General features: G+C 46.4%; 1 pseudogene; it reads left to right on the top strand.

Annotated features, from left to right (window-relative positions):
- The first annotated feature begins 727 nt into the window (after positions 1-727).
- On the top strand, positions 728-1,306 carry LOC144146194 (CCR4-NOT transcription complex subunit 7 pseudogene; annotated as a pseudogene).
- Positions 1,307-20,777: the final 19,471 nt, after the last annotated feature.

The following is a 20,777-nucleotide window of genomic DNA, read 5'->3' as shown; positions in this document are numbered from 1 at the left end:
TGTCGATATGAATACCAAAAGAAATGGTTAAATGGCTTGGGCAAAGTTAACTACTGCGCTTTGGTTGAGAACTGGTCAATAGCGACGTAAATTTAAGAAGAAAAAAGGGGTTGGGCATGTGCTCCCCTTCTACCGAATTCCAGAATTTTTCAGGCTTAATAAGATCAGTGAAATAATTGAATTGGATAACAAACAGTTACAATAACAAAAAATCAGTTATTGCTAGTCAATAATTATTTATAGTGACAGAACACGGTCTGGGTTCACGAAGTATGTAAGAGCGGGCAAGAAGGGGCCTAAATATTGCTGCATTGAAGACACCGTGCCTATATCAAGGAAAATCAGCCGATATAAACTTAATCCTTCGGCATGTCTTGTTGGTTTGTGACTTTAATGCGGGTTCATGCTTTTGTATTCGCATGCATGGTAGATGAAGCTGGCAGAATCAAAACTTCTGTTTTCACTGTCCTCTGTTGATTGGCCAATCCCCTGATTGGGTCTGTGCCATACCTCAACGCGCAATATCAACAACAAGAAATAGCGCAATCGCAGAAGAAGATGACGTTTTCAGTCGCACGCACAGAAGCCGCTGCTTCCCCAAAACGCCTGGAGGTCGCCGCCCGACTATTCGCCATGCTGCCTTCCAGCTCCGTACGCCGCCGCCCCAACGACGACGACGTGAAATACTGGCCCAGAGCTGTTTTCCCAACCCTGCACCATTCGCGATATGTGGGTCTCATACCTGAACCGGGAATTGGACACGATCGTGTACCTCGTCCAGAAATACAAGTACTTCGCGATCGACACGGAGTTCCCTGGTCTTCTGGTGAGGCCCGACAACAACGAGCTCAACCCTTCGCTGTACCAGCACGCGTCGGTTCGACACAACGTCAACATGGTGAGGCTAATCCAGATGGGCTTCAGCTTCCTGGACAAGAACGGGGAGCCGGCCCTAGACTGCTCAACTTGGCAATTTAACTTCAAGTTCGGCATCAAGGAGGATGACTACGTGGAGGATGGCACCCCCTTTCTGACAAAACACGGCACTCAACTGGACAAGCACGAACGAGAAGACATTGACCCCAACAAGTTCGCCCTGTCACGCACGACGTGTGGCGCGGTCCTATCGGACAACGCCAAGTGCCTCTGCTTTTATGGCCCGCACGAATTCGGTTATCTCTTCAAGGTGCTGATGGGGCAGAACTCGCCGCCGGAGGGGTCTGACTTCTTCGAGCTGCTCCGAATGTACTTCCCGGTCATCTACGACATAAAGTGCACCATGCCGAGCTGTCTCCGTTTTTGGTGAGCCCTGCAGAAAGTAGCGAACTTCCAGCAGGTTCGACGAGTGGGGCCTGAACATCAAGCTGGAAGTGATAGCATGCTCACCGGGGCGGTTTTCTTCCAGATTCGCGAAGTGTATTTCGGAGGCGTAATGGACGACAAGTTCTGTGACCAGATATCCAGCCTGTGGGAAGTGAACTTCATACTGTACGGCTGCGCATGGTACGGCACTCAACCCGTGAGCAGCTTGGACGGACCAGAGGATCTCAGCGATGCCAAGTCGGAAGATCGCAGCCGAACAGAGCCTCGAAGTAACGCCTCTTCATCGAAGCAGCTTCCGTTGCGTTCGTCTTGGACCGAATTCGGTGGCCTATGGAGGCTGCGTGAACCCTGATAAGTGCACTGTGAAGCTTTTTCTTTCAAAATTTGATATTATAGGCTTCAAATCAGTTTGTGGCTGACTTTCCTTTCCGTGATAATTTTTTCCCTTACCCCCTCTCCCCACCCTTCTTCCGTCCTGAGCAGGGGTCCTCCTCTTGCAATAAAGGTTCTCTACTACTACTACTACTACTACTACTACTACTACTACTACCATTACTACTACTGCTACTACTACTACAACTAATATTACTACTACTTTTCCTCCACAACCTCTACCACCCCCTCATTAGCTTCGGCTCTCCTGTCCAAAAACAGCTACAACTAACTGATGGTTACGCACTTCATGGGGATACCAACAGAAATGCTGGAATGGCCTGGTCAGAGTTAACTACTGCGCTTTTGTTTGAAACTCGTCAATAGCGAAGAAAATTGAAGAACAAAATTGTTGGGTGTGTGCTCCCCTTGTGCCGAATTCCAGACTTTTATGGGCTTAATAAGAGCAGTGAAACGATTCAATAACAAACAGTTACAATAACAAAATATCAGTTATTGCCAGTCAATAATTTTTGATAGTGGCAGAACATGGTCTTCGTTCACGAAGTCTGCAAGAGCGCGCACCAAGGCGCCTAAATTGTGTTGCATCGAAAACACCGTGTCCATATTAAGGAAGATTAGCCAACATAAACTTAATCGTTCCGCATATCTTGTTGGTTTGTAACTTTTTTGAGGTTTCATGCTTTTGTTTTCGCACGTATGGTAGACGAACCTGGCCGAATCAAAATTCTATTTTCACTGTCTTCTGTTTATTGGTTGATCCCCTGAGTGGGTATGTGGCATACCTAAAGGCGCAACATCAACAACAACCACAACAACAACAAAAATCGCAGTCGCAAAAGAAGATGACGTTGACAGTTGCACGCACAGAAGCCCCTGCTTCGCCAGAACGGCCGGAGGTCGCCGCCCGACTATTCGCCATGCTGCCTTCCAGCTCCGTACGCCGACGCCCTGAAGTCGACGACGTGGAAAACTGGCCGAGAGCTGTTTCCCAACCCTGCACCATTCGCGATTTGTGGGCCTCAGACATGGACCAGAAATTCGACACGATCATGTACCTCATCCAGAAATACATGTACGTCGCGATCAACATGGAGTTCACGGGTCTTCTGGTGAGGCACGACCACCGCGATCTCGAGCCGCCGCTGCACCAGTTCATGTTGGTTCGAGACAACCTCAACATGCTGAAGCTGATCCAGCTGGGCTTCAGTTTCCTGGACGAGAACGGGGAGCCGGCCCCAGACTGCTCAACTTGGCAATTTAACTTCAAGTTCAGCGCCAATGAGGACCACAACGCTAGGATGGCACCCTCATTCTGACAGAACACGGCATTCAACTGGACAAGCACTAACGAGAAGGCATTGACCCCAACGAGTTCGTCCAGCGAAGCATGACGTCTGGCGTCGTCCTATCGGACAGCGTCAAGTGCATCTGCTTTTAAGGTCCGAACGACTTCGGCTATATTCTCAACGTGTTGACGGGGCAGAACTCGCCGCCGGAGGAGTCTGACTTCTTCGAGCTGCTCCGCATGTATTTCCCGGTCATCTATGACATAAAGTGCATCGTGCCGAGCTGCCCAGGCCTCTGGTGAGGCCTGCAGAACGTTGCGAACTTCGCACCGGTTCGACGAGCGGTGCCTGAGCGTCAAGCTGTAAGTGATAGTATGCTCACCGGGGGTGTTTTCTTCCCGATTCGAGGAGTATATTTTGGAGGCGTAATTGATGATAAGTACTGTGGCCAGATATCCGGCCTGGGGGGAGTTATTCCTGTACGGCAGCGTATGGTACGGCAGTGAACCCGGGAGCAACTTGGACGGTATAGAGGATCCCAGCGATGCCAAGCCGGAAGATTGCAGCCGAACAGAGCCTCGAAGTAACTCCTCTTCATCGCAGCAGCTTCAGTTGCGCTCGTCCTGGACCAAAGTCGGTGGCCAATGGAGGCTGCGTGAAGTCTGGTCAGTGCACTCTGAAGCCGTTTCTTTAACAATTTATGGACGCAGGCTCCAAATCAATTCGTGGTTGACTTTCCTTGCTCTGATTGTTTTTTTTTTGCACCTCTGTGTTAGAAATGTTATTGTGGCCTTTTACATAAAGTAATAAATAGTAGTTTCTTCCTTGTCTCTTTACGAGTCCGATTCTCTTTATTTCCCGAAACATTTTGTTTCGATTCCTGGGTAACGCTTTGTCCAGTTTACACCACTCCGGCCAATTCCCGTGCTCATTATAAAGCAAACTATCAGTGGTGACTGGCAGTCAATGTAACTAAAGTTACTATGTTATGCGCGAAACGGGCATAGACTCACTTGGGGGACCAACCAGTAGTCGGACGGAAGCATTGGGGGGCTGAAGTGAGCCCTTCCCAAAATAGTGAATTAGGAACGTTCACATTAAACAATAGTGTCTGACACGTGACAGCTGAATGTAACGACACTCAAATAAAACAGGCGCAGACGTGCCGCACAGAACTATTATTCTAGGGAAGCTGTGGCGTGTGCGTGTCTGCTTGAGGAAGTAATTGTTGTCATAAGACGAGGAAGCGAAAGACAAGAAAGAGTCGCAAACACAGGTTAGTCGTTAAGAACTCTGTCGTTTTTTTCCCCCTCGTCCTCGTCTGTTCACCGCCGCAGCTTTGTTTTTTCAAGTATAAACCAATTAGGTCAGCAACAAGTTTTTTAAACAGTATTAGTACACTGCGAGGAGGACATTCATGGCGTAACAACCTTAATATCATGGCTACGATGATGATGATGATGATGATCGTTTGATGTTTATGGCGCAAGGCCAACTGGGGCAAAGAGCGCCAAAACAATAGTCGATGATAGGGGTGAAACCTTAAACACTAAGTAAAATCAGCAAAAACAAAAGTAAAATCACGAAACGACAATGAGCATGGCTGGTGTATAGGGCCAGATTTCATGATGCGTGATAGGAAATGAGGTTTAAAAACTTGACGTCGGACAAATACTCAAACACACGTTTCACGGAAACAATGGCATCATCACCTAGGAAAAACGATGGATGTAGAGGAATATGTTGTCTGTAGAGTTCTCTGAAGTGTTTGTGTCGTGTTGTGTGAAGTGCATTGCATGTGATTAGTATGTGCACTACGGATAGGGCCTCTCCGCACCTGCTGCACTGGGGTCTAGAAGATCCCGTCAGCAGATACGAGTGCGTCGCATGGGTGTGCCCTATCCGTAGCCTACCCAAGGCGACTTCCGTGTGTCTGTTGCGCGAGTCAGCTGTGTACCGTCCCAAGTGTGGCTTTATTACATGTAGTTTGTTGTCTGTCTGTTCCTCCCAGTGTGTTTGCCATGTTCTGCGCAGGTGTTGTCTTATGTGTGGCTTGAGGTCTGTGTAGGGTACCGTTGTAATGTCCACAGTGTTCCTGAGTGCAGCAGCACCGGCCCTCTCGTCTGCCAACTCGTTCCCAGCGATCCCTGCGTGTCCTGGGACCCAGCAGAGGACCAGCTGATGCTTTTGTGCATACACGGACATGATAGTGCTGAATACAAGATTAACTATGTGGTTTTTGGGGGGCTTGTGCGATGACAGTGCGCGAACAACACTCAAAGAATCTGTATAAATGATGGAATTGGGAATTTGAGTTTCAAGAATGTGTCGTACAATCAGTAAAATTCCATACGCTTCTGCTGAAAAAATTGATGTGTGCACGCTCATGGTTCTGGCTGCATTGAAATGGCTACAGTATGGCTACAGTATCATGGCTACAGTATGCGGCGCTTTTATTTAGTTTGCAGTGAGCATGGGCACGACGAATTTGTAAAAATTCCAGATACATCTGTACTAACATGAAGAAACCTGGGGAGGGGCGAATCATGCAGTGTATAAGGGTATTCTTGGCGCCTTGAAGTTTTTGCCAGCGGAGATGAAACCGTTGAGGCGTAGAGATATAGACTAGACAAAACAGCGCAAAAAAACATGGACAGAGATAGATACACGACACGTACAGCGCCATTCTTTTGTATCTCTCTCTGTCTTTTTATTTCCGCTGTTTTGTCTAGATTATGTACAAACTCGCCAAGTTTTTCACGTTGGAGGTATACAACTTTGTTGCAAAAGTATCGTATCTTTGTAGCAACAAGCGTTCTAGCGCGAGTCGTAAACGAGTCTCCCGATGTATTTTTAGCACGCGTTATGAATCATTCCAGCGCGAGGCGTGCAGTGTCCCGGCGTTTTTTGTCAGTACGCGTTACGTTCCACCGCGAGGCGTAAACGAGTGTCGCGGTGTTTTAGTACCGTGTCTAGATGAGGCGACTGTTATGACGACATCAGACGCCAACAGCCCGAGCCGCTAAGAGGCTTCCCCCCTAAAAAATGTGCTCGGGAAAACCAGTCGCAGACGCGCTTCGGTACCTTACGGTTTGTAACTCGAGCACCCCACACCTGAAGGATTACTACGGAAATATTCAGCGTCAACAACCTTTTTCGTACTGTAATATTTGTGGCCTAACGTGCGGGAAAGCAGGAGACCACGGCTAGCTTCGCTAGAGATAGTACTACCATCCGTGCACTAGCCACCCCGGAATCCCAAGACTCACGCACGAGTTCGAGTATTCACGCACGGTAGACAAACTCCAGCCATCCAGGTAAGGCTTGATTGCCTGGAAAATACAGGGTACATACCACACAACACGACTGTCGCTCGCAGGAAGCAGTGCTCCTTTCGCGTCCCGCTCGGCGGCTCGTCGGCTCGGGGGACGAAAAGGAATACTAGGGCCGTCAAAGATAAAACCACTACTAAAAAAGGGTTCTAATAACAGGTTACTTAGTGGATCTGGTCAGGTAGATGGTAGCGTGGCGGAAGGCGAAAGGCAGGCCCTCCTTTCCCCGGGTCATCACGCCCACGCTCACGGCAGGCCAGCTCGGCGCGTCGCATGTGGTCCTGAAGAGGTCACGAGTCACGTAACGGGCCGGCTGACAAAATGGCGGCTCCCAGCTCCCGAAAACATGTGCGGACGAGGCTTAGGGAGACCAGGGTCCTCAAATACGTTTCTGAGATATTGTCAAAACTTGAATACTCACTACGAACTTAAAAAGAGGACTTAGCGTGGGCAGCACGTGTCACGCGGAAAACTGACAGCCGGTGGACCTAACCAAGTGGCTACGGTGACGTGGGACTGGAGACACACTTTGACCCTTTCGGCCCTGATCGTGTAAATTGACGCCGCGACATAAAACCAATCTAGCGTATAGAGAACAAAACCAAAACTAGTAGATCTTTGGGGAATTGACCTTTAAGGAAGACTTGCGATAAAACAAAACACAACATCCCCATTCTTGCGTCTTAGCGGAGCTGGGCGCTAAAAAAAAAGCTCGAAGGAATACAAGATTATGACGTCGAGGCTAAAAAAAGCGCACGTCATACTTTTATTCCTAAGCTTGTAAATCTGTAAATATGTGCACTACGGAGCTCATTTTTCGTCTGTAGGCTGGTGAGGTAACAAATTGTACGAAAACATGCAAAAAAAATTTTCTTCTCAACATAACCTGGCTAATTTCCGGATGTCTTAATTATTTGGCTCATTTATAAATCAGTGGTCACTTACAGTACCAGGTCTATTCTTCGTTTGCGGGCTTACGGGAGCCGTAAAATTTAGTAGAACACACAAACAAAATTTTGCGCTTGAATAAAATATCAGCAATGAAAAATCAAGCCCGTAACTTAGCTTCACCATAATGCACTCGTCTAAACAATTTACATCTCCAACAAAGAAACTTCCACAATTGACAGTGACATGTGTACCATTTGAATCGAAAGTGTGACGTGCAACTGCGCAATTACGGCCCTCGTGCTGGCATTGGGGAATGACAAAGCGCAGATCGAACCTTTCAGTGAAGTCCTTTGCTCGACGTCGTCATTCGCGGTAAAACATCGGCAGAGTGTATTGGTCAACCGAGCGTATCGTGAGAAGCAGAGGTCTTCAAGTGGGAAGGCTGAACGACACTATTCCCTAAGAATGAAGGAGAACACCCATAAGTCCCTCGAGTGATGAAATAAGGACATTTTCTGGCGGCGAATGAATTAGGACTACGCGGGATGGAAATCAATGGGAGATGGCTTGGTCTTGCAACGGACGTACAACAGCACGACGACAATGATGATGAGGAGGATTCACGGAATCCCCGCTCACGAAGATATATGTATCCCCTCGACATCGTGTTCGAGGGGCGTGAGCATCGTACGTATCGTCGTATTCCATGATACGTATTCACCGAAGAATATGGTTCGTCCTGCTCCAAGCGAAAACTTGTGTGTTAATACGTGCCCATGTAGGCCCGTCCAGGTATCCCAATTGTAATCATTATCACGATTGTCGTCGTCATCATCACTTTGGCTTTCTACTCACTGCTCACTTTCTACTCACTTTGAAAGTTTTACTGAACTGAACTGAAGAGCAGAACAAATGCCGCGCCCCTCTGCGTCCAGTTCATCCTTAATATATATCGTTGACGATAAACGGGATGCATAAGGGCGCGGCATTTGTTGCACGATGTTGCGGCGGCTTACAGTTCAGTGTTTGTCCCTCCGGGTAGTATTTTTAAGAGCGCAACTCTTTAGCAAATTGTAATTTTTCGTGTCCGCAGTCAAAAACACCAAAAAATTGCTGAGGGCACGAACGTGAGCATGGGCCTCGCGGCGACCGAGCTGCAGTTAACGAAACCAAGAAAATGCATAGCGACCGTGTGTGCGTGCCTCGCGACGACCGCAGAGGGTCCCCAGCGCACATTTCTCAAGCTACGCATGCTCGCTTAGGGAGATTGGACAAGATAGGGGCGACTGCCTGGCACTTCAAAAAACAAAGAAAATGCCTCGCGTTCACGTGAGCGCGCCTCGCGGCGACCGCCCAGCGTCATCGGCACTCGTTTGCACGCCAAGCATACTCACTTGGGAGATTGGCCGAGATTGGGTAAAGAAAAAAAAAAGAAGTCTAGCGTTCGCCGCAATCGTGGCACCACTTGCTCGGAGCGAGAAAGACACGTCATAGCGTGCGCCCTGCAAGGCGGTATCAAATGATTACCGCTACCTAAAAAATGAAGGAAATTTACACTTACAGCAGCAAAGATACAGTAAACGTCATTGCGGCAACGAAGAAGAAGCAAATCGGCAGCAGTCGTGGACTTAATCTGTCGTGATGGTCAAGAAGGTTGCGTACAGCTTCGCTGCCTTCAAGTCGCACGTGTTAGTGTGTGAGCTTCCTTCATTTTTTAAGTGCGAATGCACTTCTTAAGCGATCCTGAACCTGCGTCCACCGGCGATGTCCGCGCTCGTGCGAATGCTCGTGCCTGGCCGCTGACATGGCACATACCTGCGTGGGGGATTGGCCAGGAATCTCCTCGTCTTCCTTGGCAACGGGGGGAGATGGGCGCGCGCTGCCTGGCCGCTGACATGGCACATACCCACGTGGGGGATTGGCCAAGAATCGGGCGTGAGAAGGGCTAATGCACCTGCTTAAAGGAGTACTAACACGAAATTTCAAAGCTGAGATCCGCTCTAGCAATCAAGTACAACGACAACACAAATAGGTGTCTGTGAATAAATGCATCTTTCTTTCTTTGTAGTTGTGTGTGTGTGTGCGTGTGATCTCTCTTTCGCGAACATTACCGAACCGCGCAAATTCAACTCGTGCATTCGCACTTTCACATTCTTCCCCTCGGGGAAATGCGGGGAATTTTTTTTTCCTTTCTTTAAATTTTTTTTCTACCAACTCTCCCCATTTACGCTATTATAACGCTTACAGGTGGAACTTCCGCGAAATCTTCATTATTGTGCGAATGCAGGGCGTTGCACAGTTCGTTATTTTCCGGAATTTTTTTTTTCATTTTTTTATCTTTTTTTCAGTTTTTAAAAAATTTCTTGCGATTGATTATCTCACTTACGCTAGTGTAACGATTTTAGGTGCAACTTCCGCGATATCTACCTTTTTGTGGAAACGCAGGACGTTAGCGGTCCTGGCTGCAGGGGTACTCGGCAAATATTGCTGCGCATTAAAATTCCAATAAAATGCCGGGCGCTGGTGCACGCGTCCCTCGAGCACACATTCGTCAAGCTAAGCATACCCACTTAGGGAGATTGGCTAATATTTGCAAAAAAAAAAAAATCTCCAGTGTTTGCCGCGTCCCTCTCGCACACGTTCGTCAAGCCAAGCATATCTACTTAGGATGATTGGCCAACGTTGTCCAAAAAAAAAAAAAAAATCAAGCGTTCACTGTGTCGCGGCAACACTTGCTCGGAAAGAGAAAAACAGGTCATATCTTCCGCCCCTCCGTCATTCCTCTCGTGTCGTCATGCGCATGCGCTCTGTGTTGTAGAAAAGCCGCCACTTGAATGTCGATGCTGCTGGAGTTGATCATTGACTCTACATGGCGCGGCCGTGGATAGTTCGCCACGCCAAGGAAGAGTACACGCTTCGAGAGGCTCGGCGTGAAAAGCATCCACTAGAGACGATAAGTCGCGCTTGCAAAGGGGTGTACGAAAACGTTGATGAAAACGGCGAGCTGGCTGTAGCCTTCCGCAACATAAAGTCATTAAAATGCCATGCCGCCGACGTCAGCCATGACAACACAACGATAGTAAAACTTAACTTTGTGCCCGTCGATGATCACCAACAACAGCTCCGCCATTCAAGTTTTGTGCGGTAGTGCAAGCTCCCCTGAATTTCGTTTCTTGATTTTCTTTTTCTTTGTTAATTAGTCGCAACTGTGTGGGAACAATATTTATATGTTCTTGCAAGGAGCTTTTACTGTTTTTGTCACTGTTGTTATAAGCGTAGCGTACGCGAGTCTTGCAGTCTGGCATTTACGCATTGCGGTAATTTTACTTTGTGCGTGAAGCGTGTGTGCGTGTGTGCCGCTGTAAGACACAAGCATATATAACACTTTTTCTGATGTAGTGTATTTTGTTCATTATGGCCATCTGAGTAGCTAGTTGATCTTTTGTCATGATAAAATAAAATGCTGCAAAAGTACGGTGACGAACAGAAAGAAGACATTGCACAGCGGTGTGTGGGGTCATTTTTCTATCCGTCCCGTTCTCTTCGAGCATTTTATTCTATTATACATATAGTTGTGAGATCCTGGGTGCCTGGCCGTGAGGAGGGAGGAGGAGAGGAGGAAGGAAAGGGAACCGGTATACAGAGGCCAGCTCAGCACATGATTGGTCTGGGGACGTTAGTGACCGCCTGGCTTAAACGCGGAGTCAAACAAACCGGCAGGTAAATTTTCCCTTGCACAAATAGGCAGAGGAGCGGTTTTCTTGGCGTTCTATAAAAACCACCAGAGGAGCTTTCGTTTCAAACCGATAAAGGACTCAGGAATCCTATTACCTGGTACGAATTCGTGTCCCTAGGATAGCTTTCCGCCCGCCTAATGCATCCGAAGTGTTCCCTTTTGATGATGTCCCCACCATCGGCATTGCATGTTTCGCATCCACTGTACGCGGTTTCTTTCAGGCGACTCTACAGAACGGCAGTCTGCTCAAAAGGACTACTTTTGTCCTTTTAAAAAGGCTTACTTTTACGGTGCGCTAAGCGTGGTGTCCTCTCCCCTCTACGTGCATGCTACTTTAGGTCTTATGTAGCTGCTAAGCGCCCGTCTTCGTTCTCAAAGTATTCGAGAAGAACCTTATACGCGCGTTTTCACTGCTCATCGATGAAGCTGAAAAAATGGGCTTTACGTGGCCTTGGGGCTCAACGAAAACCTTCCAGCGAATGGCATGCATGGAGTCCCAGAATATATTTAGAGCAGCCGTCCAAACAACGTGTTTCATGTCTGGCTTCTTGTTTTGTGCCTTCATGTTTCCAGACTCACTCCTTCCCGCATAATCGAAACGAACGTGTTGACTCAACAAATACAAAAACGTCGCAGGTCCGCACCAAATCGTCCTTGGTTTCCTTTTTTTTTACCGTTGGTAATGCTCTTTTGAATATAGCTGGTGTTTCAACGTCATTGCTTTTTTTTTTTTTTTTTGCTTAAGCTCACATTTAGTAGTTCGGAGATAATACGAGACATTTATTCGAAGCACAGGGACAGTGCACGTGGGGAATATGATCCCGAGATGCACAGCCAACTTTTTTCACTATGCAACTGGCATCTGCACTATCCACGCAGAACCTCCACCGGTTTCTGAACACGAAGAGCTTTTCGAGCTGCACCGAAAGGGGTGCGTGCGCCATGCCGCGGGGTAAACTAGCAATGCAAACTACGTATGTGCACTGTGTAATGATGTATAAAAATATTTTAACGTAGAGAAAGTATACATTATTATTAATAGAGTTGTGAATACCGAAAAAGGACGAATAATGCAGGCGAAATTAATCTAGCGTGAACGATGCTGTTGCTGTGCATCTATCCAAATTTGTAGCAAATCAAATACGCATGACTCAGTTACTTTACAATAAAATAATGACGCAAAAACAGTAATTAAATACGCTCGTTTGAGCTAAGATATATGTGCCGTTCCCTGCTGCATAGTATTCTGCTTGCGGCGGATGCCTCAAATATTGTGGCGTTCTTTTTCGCTTGGACTCCCCTTTTGGTAACTACAATTGCCATCCACCAAAGAAGTGAAGCCACGAGACAGCGTTCTCAGATTGTGAGCCCTTAACCGCCCCTGCGAGTGTCCTCCGTATATTTCAACGTTGGTGAGCCTACATGCGGTCACTGATAACAGGCCAATTATGCTGACGGGAGATTTAAATGTGGACGTCTTCCTCCGCGATGCGACCCGATTACTGTCTTCCGCGGTCGATCGGCATGGGTTGGTGTGTGACACAGGACAATCGCTACGACGCGGGAGGAAAACGGACAGCCCCATGTTTGTCCGCTAACGTAAAACTCTAGTCCTTTCAAGTTTCATTCAGGTAATCATCTAGGTAGCGTGCTTAATCGCTCATTGCACTCAAAGTTTTACGTCGATGCGCAAGTACTTCTCCATTACGCGCCTATGTGGTTTGGAATTTATGCACAACATTTGGGGAAACTGTTGCGACATTTTCTGCGCCACAGCTTTATCCGAGACACACAGCAGTCAATTTTTCTTATCCTCACAGTCGATACCTTCCCAGAGTAAAGAAAGAAAGAGCGAAGGCGAAGCTGGGCAGAAGGAGCTGATCTGCCGTCGGCACCTGCCTTACGTAGAATACCAGGGTAAGTCTTACACATGTCGCCACTACGCAGCCTGCTCTGCGCAGCCAGCTGCTTCGAGCTTTGGCGGCCCGCTACTGCGAGAAAGGAGGTAATCACACCTCCAGCCGCGACCGCTCGCCAGTCGGTGCCGGGGCTGCGTCCCTACGCCATCGAGGCCGCCGTCGTTAGGAACATCCGGTATCATGTAACCCCTCCACCTTTCCACACTCAGGCCCGAGCGCCACCGAGTGGAAAATATAGTTGTATATACATTTTATCGCGAGCCGAAGACCATTGGACAAAGCGTACCTGTGCCGTTAGCCCTTTTAATGTTTCATATTTATATCAATCCTTGCCTGAGGAGAGTCATTAGAGTTGAGGACAGTCACCTTTCGGTGTAGTGTCGCAAAGGCGACAGAAAACACTTGTGAAAAAATAAAGATTGTGTAAAAAAAGGTGTTAAGAAATGGGGAATATTTTTCTGCCGGCGTGACGTGGATAACAAGCGGGATCCCTCAGAGCACTTGAGCGACTTCGTCTTGGATTTGGAGCAGAAAGTGCTAGGGCTGAACGCTTCTAGAACTACACGGGAGGAATTTGTACAAAAAGAGTTAAGGAAAGAGCGAACGACACCCAAACTTGTTTTTACGTTTTCTTTAATGTCATTCCGAAATTCCCGCGAAACAAGCCAATCTCGTAGAAAACTCGGAGGAGAGTTTGAAAAGGCGCTGGAAAGTAGTCTTCTGAGCGAACAACGTCGCCTTATAGCAGTCCCGAAAATTGAGGTGTCTTCATACCTTTATTACCGCTTGCTGGTTGCGCGCCCTTAGCGTAAGCTTACGATCACTATAAGGCAGGAAAATACCTACTACGCAAATTAACATCTTCCTAGTCATATAAAAAAAAACTATTTGGTTGTAAGAAGTCAGTTGCGAAGAGTAATTTTTTCTTCTTTGCTCTAGGAGAAACCATAAACATGAACACCAGGAGCGGACCCTCCCTGAGAATCTCCTGGAAAGCATGAAACGAAAAAAGTGGACCTTGTTGCACAGCAAGCCAAAACATAATTAGCATTTTCTTAGGGGGTGCTCAGTACGTATCTATTCATACGTGGCCATGGTTACATGTGCTCATCTTAAAGCGAAGCTCTTTTGGTCTCACTCAGGGGGGTGTTGTAAGCAAAATGCACAGCAGGAAAGCAAAATTTACCCAATTGGAGGGTATATAATTATGATGATAATAAAATAAGGAAAAAAACGCTTTCCGTTGTCCGAACCGAACCTGGGTCCTTCGCGTGGTGAACCATACGTATTTCCCATGGCTGCATCAACGCATTTCTTTTAGGGGCGAAGCTCCTAAAGCCATGGGTCTGTCCATCCTTTGTGTCTCGTGGTACGTGACCGCCGCATGCTTTCGGAGATGTCGCAAAGTGGGCCGCGTTGCACGCGCAAGAACCGGCTGCCACCGGCAGCGCAAACTCGGCACCGGGAGCGCGAGCTTGTCTGTGTTCGCCAACGGCGGCGCGAGCACACGTGCACTGCGAGGGGGAGATCACGCAAGAGATCACGCCACGAACGCAGGCAGTCGTTCTCGGAGATCGAACGAGACGCAAGGACCTTTGCTCGTTTCCTCTCGTCTTGTTCGGGCACAAGTTCGCCCTAAATAAAAGTTCTTTCTTCAAATACGCACTCAGATGTATCCATATGAACCCTACCACGACCCGAGGAACGTGTATAGACTTAGTGTTTGCAAACTTCCCATTGCAGCCAGTACAAGAACCTCTCTCGCTTCATTTCACAGATCATAAAGCCGTCGTAATGAAGGGACCTCGCAATCCAGTCATGACAACGACGAAATGAAAGGAACAAAGGAAGAAACGAAACAACAAATGAACAAGAACAAAATAAAAGAACAAAATAAAAGTTGATTTGTACAATGTACGCACACAGTCTTACGTCTTTCTTAATGATGTAATGGGCGAACTTTCACGGGAGAGTTACGGTTACCGATGATCTCCCCCTCTCGAGCTTCGCCCCACTTATCATCATTCATTCCGTGGATATGGCATGATTTTTTTCTTTATTACATGGTAATTATACAAATTCTATGCGCTTACAAAGCGCACTTTCATCGTTTCATCTTGCGGTCCAAAGACGTCTCTAATGGTTGTGATATACCGCAATGCGTGCAGATAACAACCGTACAAGGATGAGAGAAATCATACGTTCTCAGCTCAAGGTAAAACAAAAAATAAAACAGTGACTGCCGGGAAGATGGACATGCGGCCCAAGTCGCAACAACACGAGCAAAAACCGCAAGAAAGAGGAGAACAAGCGATATTGGTGACGAGAAAATGCACAGTGAGCTTAAGTCAGCAGCAGAACCGTACGCCTCCTTTTTATATAGCATACGAAGGAGGACATACAAGGGATGGAGTTGGCATAGTTCAGAAATGTACTGACGTTTGTTCAATTTAGGTCTTCCATTATTTAGGCCTACGCCTGGTGGTGGGAGGAAGCTTCGAGCTTCTCTTTTGTGCGTGTTGTGCAAATGAACATAAACGAGGCCAAACGAATTGATAAAAAAAAAAATACAGGACAGAATGACGATAGCGAAAAACCTGAAATTTGTTGAAAAAATGGCTGACGGTTACTATATTCCCTAATGCAAAAATCGTCCGCAGCGCGTCTTCTCGGTCACGGCGCACAGCTGCTGCGTCTCAGGAAGTGATCGCGTGATCAGCGAACGCACGACGGCGCACGCTACTCTGCCGTTATTTCGCAGCGCGCCGCAGCTGCTAAGCATGTTGTTGTAAATAGTGTTTGAACCTCCCGAGCAAGTGTCACGTGCTTCGGATGAGCCACACAACGGGGAGGAGAGAGAGAGTGGTTATTTGAAGGAGAAGGGAGCAACATGGAGGACGCCGATGAACCTATTTACGTGCATCACGCAGCGCCTGCTGGGCATCTGTTGCCCCGCCACGGCATACCGCCCTCACCCTCACCCTTTCGCCTAACTTTTCTCCTCGGTTTGCCTTCTGTTTTTGTTGGTTCCTTCCTTCCTTCGGTTACGAGGCCAACGAAGCCGCCAAACCACAGTACCGAACACTTAAGTTCTGCGCACCAAGAAATGAAAACGTGGGTGAATTCCTTTCCACAGCCATTGCCTCAACCCAAGCCTTTTAACGCTGAATAAGAAACAACTCCAAAATAAAACTTGCGCTGACAGAAGTAATTGTGTTTTTTATTTCTTTTTCTCGTTTGGTAGTTTATTTTATAAAATACAAAACGAGGACAGTTTAAAAGCACGTTTAAATCACACCAGGTTAAAAAAGCAATCTACTGTTGCAATGTTCGCCGGCTGGCAAACGTGGCTATTCGCTCCCCACTTTCAAGTATCAGGGAGAATGTAGTAGTGAACACCTGCATTTCCGTGGCTACAAATTTGATAGGAACACTACTTTTTGCGTTCTTGAGATCGGGGGCTCTTTTGTAGCGTAAGCTAAACTGGCCGAGGTTGAGCGGTTTCGCGTGTGCCATGAAGGGCCGCTCTGCGCGAGCGCGAGAAGCATTGGATTGGTTTGGATCGGATTGACTTGGATTGTATTGGATTGGATTGACATGGATTGCATTTGATTTGGTTTGGATTGGATTAAATTGGATTGTGTTGGATTGAAATCCAATCCAATTGGAGTACGGGTGCTGAACCTTAGCTCACACTACGTATATCCTGGCGTAGCCGAGCTAAGCCATGGTGCACTGCTATTTTTTTAACTTCTGGCGCAACTGCACTAGCTTCTTCAACTGATGTCATTTCGAGCGTTAATTTTGCTCCAAGGCATAAACAGAGGCTAGTAACCGGAAGTGTATACGATAGGGAGAAAAGTCACTAGTGGAGGAAGATAAAAAGATTGCTTTGTCCAATAATGTACAACAGCGAACGATGATGGTCCCAACGTGCACTCGCAATGTAGGAGTATGATTTGTCGGCGAGGAGGCCCGCTGCCGTATGGTTTCGTATCCTCGCGAGAATTAAAATATGGGTAGCACTCCAGTGTCATTGTTAGTGTGCTAAATAATGTGTTCAATTTGGTTCTATAAGTTTTTCTTCTTGTCTCCTTCTTTGAAACGATTTGATGCCTTTGTCCGTATTTCTTTTTGCAGGGGCGCGGCAAGGGGAGGGTGGGTGGAAAGGTAAGGAGCGATTGCATTTCATATTATTGCACTGTCATGGCACGAAGGGTATTATTTAATGGTGATATGTACTGACTGTGCCACGAGGTATAGTAGTTGGGAAGGGTTTTATGTTTTACAAACGTCGTTTTCCGGTTCGCTATTAAAAAAGGCCTGTAGATTGTACTATTAGTTTTTCGAGCGAAAATCAAGCAGCATAAAAAGCCGTATTACAAACATGGTTCCAAAGCCCCTAAACCTCAGCTTACTAGCCAAAAAATGCTACGCATTAATAGAGTACAGGTTAAAAAAAACTACTACTATATTTGGATGACATTTATACCCATAAGAGAACTGAATAGGAAAACGAGGAGAATTCGTAACTTCCCGCTAGCTAACATTCTACAATAACTGCTACCAAACGCATACATTTTGGAACACGAGAGGTATTTATAATGGCATCAGTCTACTGAATTACCCAAGAATGGTGACGTCGAGACTCTTAGCACATTTCAGTCCCGCCAAAACAGCCTTGCAAGCCACAAGAAACGAGTCTTGCAACAACGACAACAACCAAGTATATATCCGGCTGAAAAGGTATTGTCGAGGGTAATGTTTGAATATAAAAAAATAACGAAATTTAGCTTGGCCGAAAGCCTAAAAACCTGAGGATAGAAGAATGGTTCGAGATTGCTTAGGTCCATATGAGTCTTCGGCGCAGTGAAAGTGACATTTAAAATAATGACGGCGTCATTCTATTATATGATTTACTTTCCCTTTTGGAGAGGACCAAAATTATTAAGGCATGAAGTGGAAGGGGTGTAAAGAAAATAGAGAGCAGCGGCAATACGGCCAGCAGTTATTAAAAGCGGCGGTCAACCCTTCACACAGGTTCGTTTTACGCGTTCTGCACGTGCGTTCTTTACCATCTTTCAGAAAAACTCTGCAGATAAACACAAAGAAAACATAGAATTTGACGTTAATGCGCGTGATGAAGTTTGCTTGATTCGTTTTTTCCGACCGTGGGCTGTCATCCAAGACAGCCAACCCCCAATTTAACCGCAGCCAACAGCTAGCTGACAGATGAAATGAATTGAGGGCACCGGGAAAACGACTCTCCCAGCTTGAGTAGTTTCATTACGTTGAACATTATCTATTGCAGTGTGTATTTTGCATTTGAGATAAGCCTTAAGTAACACGTGCTACTTTAATTTGAAATTTTTATATCCAGGCGTATTGACTCGATTCAAAGCCCAATATAAGCGTGCGGCCTAAAGCGGATAATAAAGGTTTGCGGTTTTTGTTCTAAATGCTTTTATAGTGACGGCCTCCTCCCGTTTTCGAAGAACGCAAAAATTTAAAAACAATTTTCCCCGGTGCTCCTAGGAATTTGTGTGATCTTGATTAAAGAAGAAACCGCAGATCTAAGAGCGATAAGTAAGGACGGCTCGAACCGTTTGTGGACGGGGGCCTGAAAGACTTCCAGAGTAGCGACAATGTCTGTGTATACAGAGCATTTTCCTTTTTTTCTGGTGAACGTAACATCCATTCTTTCCGCTGTGTGTTTGACGCTTGTCGCCACACTTTGGGGAGTTCGAAACGTAATAACACAGTGCTCACTCGACGCGAAAAGTCCATTTCTCATCTCTCTTTTTTCGCAGCGAGGACGGCCTTTAGACAGCACAGGAATTCGAATTTCGGTTTTGTTTTTGGGCTTGCAAACTTTCGCTTTCCTCGGTTTGACGATGTCGTGTTGGTTCGATATCCTCGCTGTTCCGCTGGCCTGAGAGTTCTTTTGTCACTACTCTCTTTTTTTATCGCGACACAGTCATTTATGTTTTGCCTTTAGTGTTCGTTACTGTGGTTTCAAGCTAGTTTTTAAGGAAAGACCTAAACCAGTGACACGGGCTGTCTATGCGTTTCAGCCGTGACTCCTGGTCATAATTGCATATTGTCTTTGTACGGTATTGTGGGTGCAACCACAATGGAAAAAAATTTTAGCACAGAGAACATTGAACTGCTTAACTAGAAGACGGAACAAAAGACTTGTGTCGTGATTTTTACGCACACATGTCACTAAGGACGATGGGGTTGATTTTTGTTGTTATTTTGTACTCTGTGTATATGGGAAACCGCTCAACGGTGACTCTTAAACCTAAGATAAGGAGAATGCAATGGTTATAAGAATTATATCATCAACATTCAAATTTGACTTATCGCTGCAACCAACGCAGCATTGCGTTGGGCGCAAACATAGTAGTGTAGTCGGACATTATGGCTGATTAAAAATCGCTTATCACATTAGCATCCGAGTGGCCAAAGCCGCCAACAATATGCTTGTTATGATAATACAAGAAGAGTTCTGGACAGGGAAAAATCAATTCGTTGCGTCTAAATGGCAAATGTAGTGGCAACATTGAGTACAAAAATCGAACGTTGCCGGTGCAGATTTAAAGTCTTCTTGGTTAAAAATCAGCTAACGTGCCACGTATATTCATGACTCCGGGATAAGAGGGTGGAAGGATGTCTCGGTGAAAATGGTAGGAATACCTGGTTGCTTTAGTTCAAATGCATTGTGTGTACGACGGTTAGTGAGAAGTGTGCAGGTCTGTTAATAAAATAGGTGCAGAAAATTCCGCTGTGAACATTATCAATGTTGAAAATTAAGCGCCAATTATAAAACACGAAAAAGAAAGAAGGACGGCACCGGAGCATACTAACATCAAAAAAAGTTTATGTTCACAGGAAACACATATATACACCTCAGAGCCACCAAAACAGATACGTCTCGTCGCTGCACATGCGCATATGTGTGTAAGACAAAAAACTGTGCTGACCCCCACGCCTATATTTTTCGTTTAAGAGCTGTTAGTTCTGTCTTAGAAATACTGAGAGATGATTGGCTAACACAGTTCGAGCCCCTTATCTGTGAGCCCCTAATCTGTATGTGGAATGTTTCAGCCAGTTCTGTGGTTGTGCGATCACGGTGCTCGGAAGGTACTTCCGTGTCGTAAAAACCCAATTCACTGCCACGTTCGGAACAATGGGACGCCAAATGAGTGCAAGGTTTTCCCTTCAAAACATAGCGATGCTCCCTAAGGCGTACAATAATGCACCGGCCAGTCTGTGCGCAATGAAGTGCTTTTCAAAGAAAGCACGCAACACCTCAAAGCAAGGCTCAAACGAATCTGTTTTTGTTAAAACACAGTGCCGACTCAGCTTTCCACGACTTAATTAAAAGAGTATTCCTGTCATTTCGTAACACATAAAGTAGCCATCAATACTCGACGAGACCAGAACTATATATTTCTCTTTTTTTTCTTCGGTTCCAAAGGGATGAAAACTTTTTTTTACGTTTTGTTTGAAACCCAGACAACAGTGCACCATCAATGCGAGAATTTAACGAGCACGCACCACAGAAACACAGCCAGCCAACGGCGAAAAGAACGACTACAGATACGCGGCCGGTCGAACCCTAATGATACACTCGGTGTAGGAAGCGCACTGTATCAGATCAATGTCTCCGGCTGCCAGGAACTACGCGATTTGCGCTGAGATGAGTGAAATTTATTGTCACAGAATGCGCCATGGTCGCACAGTTTGATTACAGCTGAAAAAAAAAAACTAGAGCGCCAACTTGAACTTCGACAGACAAAACTTCCGCGGTTGATACCCGTCATCAACGCAGGTGAGAGAAAAGTGGAATGCATATATCTGCTTGGTACGAGCAGGTCGATTCACGTTG

Source organism: Haemaphysalis longicornis, unplaced genomic scaffold (genome assembly GCF_048455015.1).
Source record: "Haemaphysalis longicornis isolate Haplotype H1 unplaced genomic scaffold, Haemaphysalis longicornis Haplotype H1 scaffold_7, whole genome shotgun sequence".
Taxonomy (NCBI): Eukaryota; Metazoa; Arthropoda; class Arachnida; order Ixodida; family Ixodidae; genus Haemaphysalis; species Haemaphysalis longicornis.
The sequence above is the reverse complement of the archived record's forward strand: the minus strand, read 5'-3'. Positions and strand labels throughout refer to the sequence as shown.